This window comes from Medicago sativa, chromosome 8 (assembly GCF_051527215.1).
Source record: "Medicago sativa cultivar Bolivia chromosome 8, Bolivia_mono, whole genome shotgun sequence".
Taxonomy (NCBI): domain Eukaryota; kingdom Viridiplantae; phylum Streptophyta; class Magnoliopsida; order Fabales; family Fabaceae; genus Medicago; species Medicago sativa.
The window spans coordinates 85,501,362-85,515,485 of record NC_140756.1 but is presented as its reverse complement, the minus strand read 5'-3'; the positions used below and the strand labels follow the sequence as shown (position 1 = coordinate 85,515,485).

Below are 14,124 nucleotides of genomic sequence, written 5' to 3'. Positions count from 1 at the left end.
AACATGGAGAGTACTTGACCAAACTACACTCCCAAGGTAGTCAAGAATGAAACTATCATGATATCTTCTAAGCAAACCACCAAGATCTGCGCTACCTGGGTTAGTAATAGTATATCATCCACATTAAGATAGCAACATTAAATGACCTCTCTGTCGAGATTCCTCCCGAGTTGGAGTATAAACGTTGGAAGTTTTGGGCTCACCATACGTCTTCCAACTAACATGAAGTTGAGAAAAAACATATGGGATCCATACCACATGTAAGTTTGGGATAAGATATTGGAAAATGAACTTGTTACAAGTGCACAAAATATTCCACATAATCAAGGCACCGCGGATATTAAAGGTAGTGTAAACCATATGCATTAAGAGATGAAGACTCTCACGTCTCCCTTCTTCGCATACCCGACTCCCCCGATCACAATCATCCCAAAACTTACATGGAGAAGCTAGAGTTTGAACTTCGATCACAATTGGTCCTTTTTGCAACAATAATTTTTGCAACAATAATAAGAGGTATTAAACTATAGTAGAAACGCTTTAAATTAATACTCGGTAAATTAATAAACTCTCTAAAATAAAAAATTTGTCCGGTTCCGACTTGGACCAATGTAAAAAATTGAAAAACTCGATAAAATAATAAGATAATAATTTTTCGGGAGATCCCTTTATAATTTTCGGTCTGAAGAAAATCATAAATTAATAATTCATAGAAACTGAAAAAAAATATATTACACTCTATTGAAATATGATTCAATAGTTGTCTGTTTTCCTTTAAGTTCAAAAGTCATTATTGATTTCCAATGCATATGAACACAGTAGTTACTAATTTACGTTGAGTCACAAGGTTCGCTGCAACGTAATTCTAAGAGGCATAGACTAATTTGCCTTTTTGTTTGGTATGTACAGTATAATTACTTAAAAACTCTTTAAATTAATAATTATTAATTTATCGATAAATTAATAAATCTCTAAATTAATAAATTTCTCCGGTCCTGACATTATTAATTTATAGAGTTTTACCTGTATATACAGTTAATCTAGCAATTTTCTTTAAAAAATTGAAATAGAATGATGGCTCATATATAGACTATTTTAATGGATTGAAAATGCATTGGGAATATTAATTAAATTTGTATGATTGATGAACCAAATTCAAACAAAAATGATAATTAGAAACTAAATCGATGGTTTATTCGAAGAAAAAGATGTGACTAGATTTTGCTGTTTGGGAAAGAAGAAAATGTCACGTAAGTAGAGGTTCAAATATCAATGTTAAGTTTCACGTTCCATTTGAAGTCAGAAATATACCGTAAATGATTCTAGATATATATATTTTGGATAGGAAGGAAAAAAAAAAGGTGTGTTTTATCCCAAAATTTACATTAAGACGGAGAAAATACTGTGATTTTTTTTTTTTTGAATGTGTGTTTAGAAAATAATTGGGTAATTGCTCACAAAGCACCAACTGAACGGTAATTAACTATCAACTCTTTTTAAATGGATTAATTCATTGTTAAACCGGTTTAACTGATGTAAAAAATGTTTCAAACAGTAGTTAGTTGTAATTCGACGCTTGTACCGACAAAAACATATACGATTATATATATTTACATCAAAGACAACGAGTTTATACCGACAAAAACATATATGATTATATCAATCAATATATATATATATATATATATATATATATATATGTATAATGTGTTTATTTTCTAATAATATACATTTCAACTAATGCTCTCCCTAAGTCTTAAAAAAAAAAAACAGATGCTCCCTAAGGTCTTCTAATAATGTTACTGTGCTACGACCTGCGGAAACGTTCTTTAATTTTGAACAAATATTAAAAAATGAATTGTTGGAGCATGAATGAATTGTGTGAGATTGGTATATTTCTTTTGGGTGATCCGCCTATATACGGCGCTTTAGTTTTGTAATTTCTATGATCAGTCCATATTCATCTTGTGCAGGGACTTAATCATTAATAAATTTTTCCGTTAAAAAAAGAATTAATTGATAAGTGATGTGATAATGATTCACACAGTTACCTTCTCAAATTGCTGAATCATACCAATTTGAGTAATATTAGTAACAAGAAAAAAACATTCACCTATATTTTTATTACAAAAATCAAGAATTTTTTTTACTTTTTTAAGACCAAGCTAAACTATAACAATTACTTTTACAAATAAATCCTAATTGAAATTCATTTTTTCGAACTGCCATATACCATTAATAATCACAATTTAAAACATTAATTTTGTTTTTAAAGAATAAAATTATGTGGTTAGTAGTATTAGGTGGTTAGTAGTATTAGATTTGTTAACTAACATTTTTTTTTTGTGGTGGCCGCGTTTGAACCTCACCTTGCATATATTATGCATTGTCCCTACCAATTGAGCTAAGCTCACGAGGACAGATTTGTTAACAATTGATATTATTTGTCTAAGTTAATCATTCACTGTAATTATTGCTCTTATTGAATAACATACCATGTAAGATAATTATAGTTATTTTGATAAAGAAATAACTATATTGCATTTAAATTTTTGAAGAGGATGGGTATTTTATGATATAAAGAAAGTATAAATATAATGTTTAAATACGGTAGTAATTAAAATTAGAAACGTACGATTTTGTCAACAAAAAAAAAAATTAGAAACGTACGAATATTTGCACACAAATATATACACCAAATATTTCTGACAGGGTGACTAAAGAAATTTACAGCAGCAAAGCACACAGATTAAAGACACAAAATCCTCACCAACCACACCAATCAGACCCTATCTTATTATTACCAAAATCTACGAAGTGTCCCTAACATGGAAATAGTTCTTGTTCTTGACGACAATGTCATACATGTGCATGGGCTTGAGCTTGTTGAAGTCCTTTGGAAGAGAAATGAGATACACGGTGGAACGTTTATGGAACTGAAGCAGATGATCAGGGTCATCATAATAACGTTCCCAACCAAGTGATTGTAGCTTGCGTTCTAGCACAGAATAGGAAGTGATAACTTCATTTGTTGGTGTGTATACAAGCACCTTTCTACTCCTACCACTACTACTCTCACCTCCCTCACCTCCAGGGTTCTCTACTAGCCTCACCACCCCGTTCTTAAATACCCAAACCCCTGACATATATTTATTCTTCAATTTCTACACAAAAAATATTATTAAGATGATGATGAAGAAAAGCGTACGTACATGTGTTTGTGTTATTGCTATGGCTTGGATATATAATAGGGTATGTAATGTGATATATATAATGATGGAGGTGTGAGGAGTAAGGATCAGATATTGTTTAACGATTCGGGAATTATTTTATTACATTACATATATATAGGGGAAGAATGGGAGATTATACTCTAGAGTGATGTTTCTATGTGAATACAGCTAATGTGGGATCCACCAAGGAAGAGTCCTGCGCTAAATAAATTAAGATTCATTTTGGGGACAACAAGGCTGTGTTTGGGGGATAAACAGAGTGTTAAAAATAGTTGCCCATAAGTGCATATGAATTAATTCCAACTCTTATTCACTTTTCAATTTGCCTCGTTCATGCATACTAGTATACTGTAGATTTGTCCTGTGTTCCAAATTATAAGAATCTCTTTTTTGGTTTGGGGAGAAATATTCTTCTAAAAACACCACGAAATATATGATGTCTGTCCACGTATACAGAGTGTGTCTGCATGACACCATCTTGCTAACAGTATCACGTAAAGGATTTAATTGGCCATAAACGAAAGGAGTATTAATTTATTTTAACTTCAATCATAAAGTAGTGAGGAAATTAAATATGAGAAGATTTTTTTTTTTAGGGAATTAAATATGAGAAGATGGTAGAGGAGTGGAGAAATATAATTAGCATTTTTTTAGGGAGATATAAACTTACTTGGCACTTGAATGGTTATTATGGAATAAATTTCTTTTTACTTTTGGTACAATAAATTATTTATTACAAGTAGAAAAGGAGGATCAATTCGCATTGCATGAAGTGCAGAGTGGGGGTGGGGACCAAATATGAAAGGTATAATGCTTTTAAATTAATCTCGGCCGTTGGTGTGCAAATAATATTTGGTTATTTCCATTACACATATGTACAACTGTACAAGTGTAAGTATGGGTGGAGGCTTTAATTCCAAGCATTTCTTATTGTTTTATTTCAATGCAAATTATTTATAGTAAACACAATGGTATCTTTTTTTTTTTTTTGTTTTTTGAGCAAAACACAATGGTATCTAAAGTTTGATTCAATATATATTTATCATCTGATTCTTAAATGTCATGTCATATTATTGTAATAAAACTATATTTGAATGAGTTTTGTCTCGAAGTACCATACATAACTAAACTTCAAAATACACAAGAAATATCCATTATTTATTCCTCGAGAAAATGGATTTTGTCTGCCTAACTAATTTTTGATGATTCACAATATGTCAACTTTAGAGAAATGTATTAATATGAAGTCTAGATACTCTAAAATTAGAGAAATGTTATATTAAATATGTATCCAATTGTAGATTTACATGTGTCGAGTAGATACGTATCTTAGAACAATCCTGATTATTTATTTATTTTTTAAAATATATTTTACAGAATAAGTATCAAATATTTAAAGCATACATGTGAATATATATTCTAGAAAAGTTGGATGGTATAAAAAAATGAGACGAAGTTGTGAAATATTAGCAAAGATGTGCATATATATCAATATGATGTTGATTCCATCTTCGGGTATATATATATATTTTGGTGTGTTTGTTTTGATTGTCTCTTGATTATAGGGATGAAAATTGGACCCAGACCCGATGGTACCTGCAAAAAATATCTATAATGGGTAGGGTAAAACCCCGTTTTCATGGGTCTGGGCGTGAGTCCGGGTAATACCCACAAATTTATTTATTTTTGGTGTATAATTAATTAAATTATTTAGCTATTTAAGCCTAAACCAAAAAACTACTTAATACAATAACAGCTTCATTTTGTCGGTGCATTAGTCTTATCAAAATTTTGATAAGACTAATGCATGTCAAGATTCAGACTCCTTGTTCAGTACAAAATTCACATGGGGTAAATTTTTTGAGTTGGTATCGTAAGTGCTCTAGCTTCTACATTTTTCAATTAATAATTACGTCATTCACTTCATGTAAACTGCTTAATTAGTATAATAAAAATCAAAATAAAAATCACAAAACTGCTTAATTTTTTTAAACTACGAAATTTGATTAAAGGTAAAAAAACAAGTTATAAATACTTATAAAAGATTGGTTGAACACATAATACATAACAATAGTAACTAGCGTTTTTTATTGGTCTGACAATTTCTCCTAATATGACCGAGATGCCGACACAACCCACACAATCTCGGTGTCGGTGTCCTTTCTTCCACCTCCTCGTCCATTTCAGTCCTAATGCGAGTACTATTGGGTCGACCTTTCTTTAGTCTTTGCATGTTTGGATTATGGAAAAGCTTAGGACCTTCGTATGGGGGCCAATAACTCTTGTCGTGGACTACTTTGAATGCTTTGTTGTAGATCGCGTAAACATTCTCGTTTTTGAACACGTATGTGGTCAGATACACATCCACCTAACAGCCAGTTCATTACACCTTCACCCCCTACTTTGACCAAAGTTTTAACCCTTCCACCAACTACGACTACAACCAAACTTACCAATCACCACCACAACCCACAAACCAATTCTTACAAAACTCCCCAATTCCATTTCCAACCTACTCTCAACATAGTCATCATGGAGAAAGCTCACAAATATCAAACAATTCATTTGATGACTTTAATCAAACTCGAAACACCCCACAAACCAGTTTCCCGGACCAATCACAATACTCCTCTTTCAACCTACCAACCCCTCCAAACAATGTACACTATCCCCAAACAAACTACGTACCCCAATGGCCACAACCACAACCAACCATATACCAGTACCATAGAAAATCTGGCTGCAGTGTTTAACGAAGATGATTTTGCTAATGAAATTTGGATAAACTCTGTTCCACAAGTGCAAAACGAGATCACTATGGAAACTAATGATGCTGAAATTCAAAATGTGGCGGTGGAAGAGGAACATCATGATGAAGAGGAAGAGCAAGAGCAAGACCAACTACCCGTAAGAAGAAAAAAAGATAAATTATGTGCTACGGGAAGTCATAATTTAAATTTAGGTTGGCGTAAATGGATACCGCGGAGAAAATAGTTTTCATTTTTATTTCTAACGCTATGAATAATATAATTAGTATTTTTAAATTAATAAATTATCATTAATATTTATTTATTTATTATTATTTACATTAATTTAAAATACATATATTGTGCTCAAAAAAAAGAAAAACGAAAAAAAATTAAAAATCCATTGCGGTCAAACCAAATGGCTGTAATGAACAAAAAAAAATTTCAAAAAAAAGACAAGAAGTGATGGCTGAAGGGTGGCACAGAAAAAGCAGCCCATTACCGTCATTTCAAATGGCCGTAATGGGGAAAACGACAAAAAAAAAACTTTCTTAAAGTGGGTCATTTTGGTATTTAATTCTCAAAGGGCGTCAAATGTTTCATTTTTTTGGCATTAGGGTCGGAAAAAAAAATTCGCTTCCAAAATGGTCACTTTTTTTTTCCGACTTTTACTTGCAAACGATTGCCCCGCCTAGGTATATGAACTTATTCTCCATCGATTAGGATTGAGTTAAAAAACAAAAGAAAGCCCGAATATGCTTGCTTATTAAGAAGGTGCAGAATTTTCTTTTGATACTTGAGTTTATCTTAACTTTGATTAGAATTGATTTAATCGGGGAATATATATTGATTTTATGAGTAAAGTATTGAACATAAAGAATGTTGGATCAATTCTCGCATAAGACTATTTAAAAGAATTTTTGTCATATTCCTTTGTTACAAACAACAAAATTTAAAAGGAGAAAAGACATTGTCTTCTGATTAAAGTGTCAAAAACAACATGTAAGATTCCGGCCTTTATACGGGGTGATGAATGTAGCGGGGCCTTTTTAAATAATGAGTGTTCCATGCATAATATTTCTGTCGTAATTCTCGTAAAGGAATTAATTATTAATTAAGAAGTGATGATCATTTTTGCCTGAAAAAATATGATGATAAAAGACACTTGTTAAAGTGTTTTTCTAACCTGAGCAAGATTGCACAGGATAAAGGGTATTTAATGTACCCACTTTTATAGGTTTCTACACATTTTATTAATGACCCCACTTCCTTGAAAATTGATTTTTTTCCTTCTCTCCCCTGTTGTTATTTTGCAAGTTTTATTCTTCTTCCTACTCTCCTGAGTGAGTTAATTCTTTAATCATTTTTTTTTTATTTCACGTTTTTTTCCTTCGTTGTTCTTGTTCTTTATTTCAATTGTTCTTCAATTGTTGTTTCACGTTTTGTTCTTCAAATGTTATTTCACCTTTTGTTCTTCATTTATTCTCAATTGTTCTTACAAGTTAATACAATTATTTGGGGCGGTAGGGGTTTTTTGGTGCTGGCAACTGAGATCTTTTCTGGTATAGCAGCGCATGTCAGCATCATTTAGTGGTTTTAGTTTGCCTCTCAAGGACTGGTGTGGTTGGCTGTTCTGTGTTATTGACGCCACTTGCTTTGTGTAGAGTCCGTTTACTTCTGTTTTCTGTTTCCACTTGGTGTAGGCGGCTTGTGCCATCTTTGCCTTATATTGCCTTTTGTTTGTCGTACTGATTCAGGCATTATGCACTTCTTGTGCTAGCCAATTAATGATAATTGTGCAGGCTGAGTATGTTTTAGCAGTGTTGGGATGATTTTTTTTTTGTTATTTCGAACGCCGTCATTTTGAGTTTTGGTTCTATTGTCAATTTGAACACCGTTATTTTAAATTTGGTTGTATTGCTATCAATTAGAACACCGTCGTTTTAAACGCCGTCATTTTGAGTTTTGGTTCTATTGTCAATTTGAACACCGTCATTTCGAACACCGTAGTTTTGAACACCGTCATTTTAAACGCAGTCATTGGAACACCGTAGTTTTGAACACTTCTTGCAATCTTGCACATGTTAGAAAAACCCTTAAAGAGAACATTTAATGTTGAAAAAAATATTTGTAAGACTTTCAAGATATTGAATACACAGTTTTAAAAATAATATTTCTACCCGTTCTAAGAAAAAAAAATTGTATTTGACTTCTTAATGTGTATATTTGTCTTATTGTCATGTAAAGTTCGTTAAATGAGCTAAATGAAAACTATACTAATAAGTAATATTTTTGTCTGTACCAAAAATATCAAAATCATTGTCTAAAGTTAGAAAAAAAAAATCGTATTTTCTTTTTACAAACAATTTTAGAGTGTCAATTTTAATATTATCCACAGGGAACTTTTATTTGTCTTAGACAAGAACTTTTGTAACAAATAGAGACAAATTTTTCAAATTAGTGTGCAATCTATGTTCTAGTATGACTAATTAGTCATGTAACAATTGTATGAAGGTCGAAGGATTTAATTTACATGCACTCACATCTCGTCATATAGAAAAACTGTAATAATTCCCTCAAAAAAAAAAAAAAACTGTAATAACTAACAAAATATAGTGATTTCATAGTGAGATTTAATTTGATGCATATATAAAATATTATAATATCAATGCAAGTTACTCTCTTATTTGAAACATTGCATGATTGAAGAAAATACTGGACAAGCATGTCATCATCCATATACCATAAATGGGGTCTAATTATAATCAACAAGAAGCTAGAAGACCTTTATCAACAAAACCATCCTTATAAAATCAATAAGGAGATTCATTATTTTAGATGATAAGTTTGATAATATGATACAGAGACTTAGAAAAAGGTATATATTCTTACTGTTTAAGGAGAGCCACTAACAACCCAATCGACAGAAATATTTGTGTATGAATCTAACAAACGTGCCTTGAAATCAAGAAATAATTGAAGTTCGTTGATTCAGTGATATTTATCAAGTTCAAAATTAAAGATAGACTCTACACCACATATTGGGACCTTTAACTACGGACTTAGAAGCCTTGTTTTCAAAACATGAACCATGGTCGAATCAAGACACTAACTAACTAAATTCAAGCATCAATAAATATTGCACAAAGTAAACAAACAATGTCCCTTCAGAAGAAAAATAAAGAAAAAGATATGATACATCATAACATACAACATAGAAGTAAATATGGGTTGCAAAACATTTGGTTTGGATTTTTATGAACATAACCCTATAAAATTTCAACCTTGAAACTTTTGTAAAGTACAAAGCCCAGCTTATATTCTTGTTGAGCTATGACAACCAACCAAAACATGCAATGAGTTCTATCTGTCATCATCGTAATTTGGACAAACAAAGTGTTAGTCGAAAAATCGTAGGTTGAGATTTTGAATAACATGCATTTATGTAACAAACCAAGAAATCATTAAAATTTCATCCGTTGTTTTTAGAGACAAATCATTTATTTACACACCTAAATGCACATCACATTCATCACTTGACAAACCACTCCATCAAGCAACCCTCTACAAAATATATATATATGTTTGCTTCAATAGAATACTTCAGAATTTTATCCATTAAAATTTTAAGGTTTGACATAATTTTATCATAAAAAAATTATATATTATTAGGAGTTATCTTTCATTTCTCCATGCCATAATATAGAAATCGAATTGAAGGTGTCATTGCTTGCAAATTGAAAGTTCTGAAGCATATAGTAATTAGTACCATTTTACTTTCATTGCAATGTCATATTTTGGCTTGAACAGATGAACAGATACATATAGATCACAAACCCAAAAGGTAACATATCTAAAATGTCTAGAAACATATATGAGATCCTAAAAAAGTTAAAACACAAATGCATACACCCTCCGGTCACTATTATAAGCAAAAATCTACATTTTAGATTCATTCATTTAATGATGCACATGATCTTTATTATAGACCACGTACATCATTAAATGAATGAACCTAAAATGTAGTTTTTTGCTTATATTAGTGACCGGAGGGTGTATATATCATCATAAGATATCATATCCCCAATCAAAAGTCCACCAAGAGTGCTCCCGCAACCAATCCAGCTCCCACTCCTATTCCAACATTACTCTTCTTTTCGGATTTCTCATACGAAAATGCCTGTGGAGCTGGGTACCCGTAACCGTTTTGTTGAGGATAACCGTAACTGTTTTGTGGCGGGTAACCATAAGCATTTTGTGGCGGGTAACTGTATTCGATTTGTTGTGGGTAACCGTAACCCATTTGAGGCTGTTGATACGGTGGAGGCGGAGGGTACACATATCCGGCTGGGTATTGCGGCTGAGGAGAAGGATGCACAACTGTGTAAGGCGCAGAAGTGGACCCCACCACCGGAGAAGGATAACCCGTAACATGTTCCTTCATTGGAGGAGTTAATTTGTAGGAAAAATTGAAGGAACCTTTTGGTTTCCCAGACGGTTTTCTAACCTGATAACTAACGTGTTGGAATAATTCTCCATCGCCGGTAAAGTCATGAAGAAGCTCCCTGAGTGGAATTTTGACGCTACCGATGTTTTTATCGACGAGGTTGCGCAAACAACGAAGCGTGATTTTGAGCGTCAAACGATTCTGGCGAGCTAGCAATTCGTTGAATGTGAATTTTACGGAAAAATTCCACGTGGGGTTGGTGCCACCTTCTCTATCAAGGGGTGTTTTAGTCTTTTGCTTGTGAAGAGGATCACCGGAGATTGAAACAACGGCGTAAACATCCATTTTGTAGAAGAGGTTAACGTTGTTGAGATCTTTTGCTGATGAGAGGTTGAGTTCTAAGGTTTTGTATTCCATTATGGCGTTACGTACAATTACTATAGATTTTATATATAATTGGTGCAGTTTAGTGATATAAGTTATATAAATAAGAATTGATTTGCGTGTTTTTGTTATTATATGGTTGTTTGAGGAAGTAATATGAGTTAATTGACGTCAAGGTATGTGAATTTATAGAAAAAACAGTTGAATGGAGAAATAATCAACACATGAAGTTTCCCGCTGTTGATATTAATTAGCGTGTTTCTGTTTTTCTTTGTTGTCAGCTAGTTACTTTCAATTTCTAGAATAATTAGTAATGATTTTGAAATATCTATCATCAAACAAAAACAAATGATTTTCAAGTATATTATTATATAGCTTTCATCTCAAAAAATGTTGCCGGTTGGAATTGTTTTTACAAGTTTATCATTCATGAGAAGGCATTAATTAGAAAAAATAACTTTTCCATGAGCACAACACTAAATAAAAGCTGTTTGAACACACAAACACAAATGATAAAAATTTAAAAAGAAATTATATTAAATGGTGTGACTAAATTATTTTTCTTTTGATCCATTTCATATGTGAGTGTGTGTCAAAATATTTTTGATTTGGAGACTTACCCAACTAAGTATTTCTCATAAAAACTTAAAATTCTTGCTTTGTATGATCCTAATCATTAAACCTTAATATTATATTCTACAAAAACATTTAAGGTTTGCTTAAGAAAAAACTAAACTTTTAAGCCTTTTGAAATAATTTGGAATCTTAAATCATCCATCCCCAGATATTTGAATAAAAAAAAAACGAGACTTTGATATAAGTTTTTATGTCCAAATCCAATTTTTTTAATTCAAAATAAAATGCTCCCAATTCATAATTTTATTTTTAAAAGCTAAAATTACAAACATGTCAAACTTGAACAACCGATTAAAAGCAGCATTACTGAAACTAAAAATTACAAATATGTCAAGCAGGTAATTTCTCCGGACGCCGTTGGAATTGACCATCGCACTCGCGTACACAAGTGGTGAATGGGACAGGTCCACGGGGACAATAGAAATGAATCAATCTCATTCTTCTCGCGGACCAATTCTCTCAAGGATATAATTCTAATTTCTAAAGTAAAAGTTCCAAGAATTTCATTGTTTTCATTTCTTTTTATGTTATTTTTGACAAGTTCATTATTTTACTTATGAGGGATAGATCCAATAATAATATATTTTAAACGATGAACCTATATTGTTGATGTTATTGTAAAAATTAATTTAATTGTATGTTTGGTTCCTTATGTTTATTTTAGATTTTAAGTTGGTCTCTTATGTTTTAAAAGTTTGAAGTTGGTCACTTATCTTTTAGCAGTTTTAAGTTGGTTCAAAACGTTACTCACATTAGAATAAGTTAGTCTCTTCCGTCACTTGACCGTTTAAAGATTCAGGTTGACAATATTGATGATGAAATTTAACTTATTTAAATAATCACTTTTAACACATTTTTTTAAAGTTTTTTGTTTTATTAAACTCGATATCATGTCGCAGAAGGGATTAACTTATTCCAGCATGAGTAACATTTTGGACCAATTTGAAACTTTTAGAACTTAAGGGACCAAATTGAAACTTTTAAAACATAAAAGACCAATTTAAAACTTAAAATAAACATAAGGGATCAAACATGCAATTGAGCCAAAAAAACTAATAATCTTTATTATATTTTCCCTAAAAAAATAATTTTTATTATATTTGTTACATTATTTGTAAAAGATACACATAGTATGTTACTATTTTTTTTTTTTTTTACAAATTGTTTGTTTCGTTCCTCTTTAAGTGTCTTTTTAGAAAATTAACACCAAATTAGCGATGTGTATTTTTGCACATTTTCTTCCTATTATACCTTCATTTTAATCCATCAATCAATTCCTATTTTTTGCACACAGTTTATCTTTCCAATAAATTTAATATGCTATCTTTCTCTCATAACAAACAATTGTCAGTTATTATTTCTCCAACAAATTCCAATATTTTGCACGCTCTCTCTCATATCAAACAATTGTCAATTTTCTAATATAAAAATTATTGCACATCTTTTTAATTATTTTAAGTCAATACAAAAATTATTTCAACTTCTTCATTGTCATCTTGTTCTTGTTTTTGTATTTTGTCAAATGAGTTTTCAATTATTTCTCCCTCTTCACCTCTCATGAGCAGTTCCAATGAGGCTTATACTCTTTATTCCTTTTGAGCATTAGGAAAGTCTTATTTTTCTTCTCTCAAATTTGTTCTTTTACTTTGCACTTGAAATTTTTAACAATTGATACTCATCTTATTTATAGAATTTTAACTCTTTTTGAAACCATTGTTTTTAACAAAATTTTGTTTAAATTTGAAGATAACGAAAAACAAACAAACTCTGTTTAAAAAAAAAACAAACTTTAGTTTTTCAAATAGATAGAATTAATTAGATTTATTGAAAAAGATAAGAGAAGTTGACAAAGAGTATAATTGACAAATCATGAAGGTGAGAAAAACACAAGAAGAGGGGTTGAATTGTATTTTGAAAAATTCTTCGTTTCTCCTAAAACTGAACACACTTGATCAGAAGCTAAGTGAGACAGCTTCTGAAGTGGTAATCTGAATCTAAATGCAGCGGAATAAAACAGAGAGAGAAGAAGAACGACACAAAGTAATTATACTGGTTCCTTCCACAATCCGGAAGTAGTCCAGTCCCCCTTGCACTTCCAAGGAGATTTCACTAAGAGTAATATCTGATTACAATTGCTCAAGCACACAAGCAAGAGACTTCCTTTGCTCAAGCACACAAGCAAGAGACTTCCTTTGCTCAAGAACACAATCAAGAGACTTTCCTGCTCAAGCACAACTGCAAGAGACTTCTAACTAAACAAAATTACACAGAAAATTGTTTAAGGTTGAGCACTTGATATACAATCAGAGGTGCTCACAATACAAATCAGATACAGACTCAATGACTTAAAAATTTCTAAGATATGACTTTGAGACACAGAAATTCTAAGTGAATGCAGAACAATTTCAGCAAAGGTTTGGCACTTGTAAAAATGTTGTGAGTCTTTCGTTCAGCGTTCTAGCATTAACGTTCTTGCATTCCAAATTCTCTAAGTCTTCACTCCTTTATATAGAGGTGTGAAAGAGACGTTGTGAAATTGTCAGCACATCAAAGAGTCGTTGTTGAAGCTTGATCTTTCACCAATAATCTTTTGCCTGATTTGGTTGTTGTCCTATGAAGAACCAATTTGAAATTCATTCCTTATCCAAAGGAACATCTATGCAGGCGAAGCTGTATT

General features: G+C 31.5%; 2 pseudogenes; both read right to left on the bottom strand.

Moving 5' to 3' along the window:
* Positions 1-2,637: 2,637 nt before the first annotated feature.
* Positions 2,638-3,242, bottom strand: LOC146902583 (flowering-promoting factor 1 pseudogene; annotated as a pseudogene).
* Positions 3,243-9,734: 6,492 nt separating this feature from the next.
* Positions 9,735-10,947, bottom strand: LOC146902582 (protein SRC2-like; annotated as a pseudogene).
* Between the last annotated feature and the right edge of the window lie 3,177 nt (positions 10,948-14,124).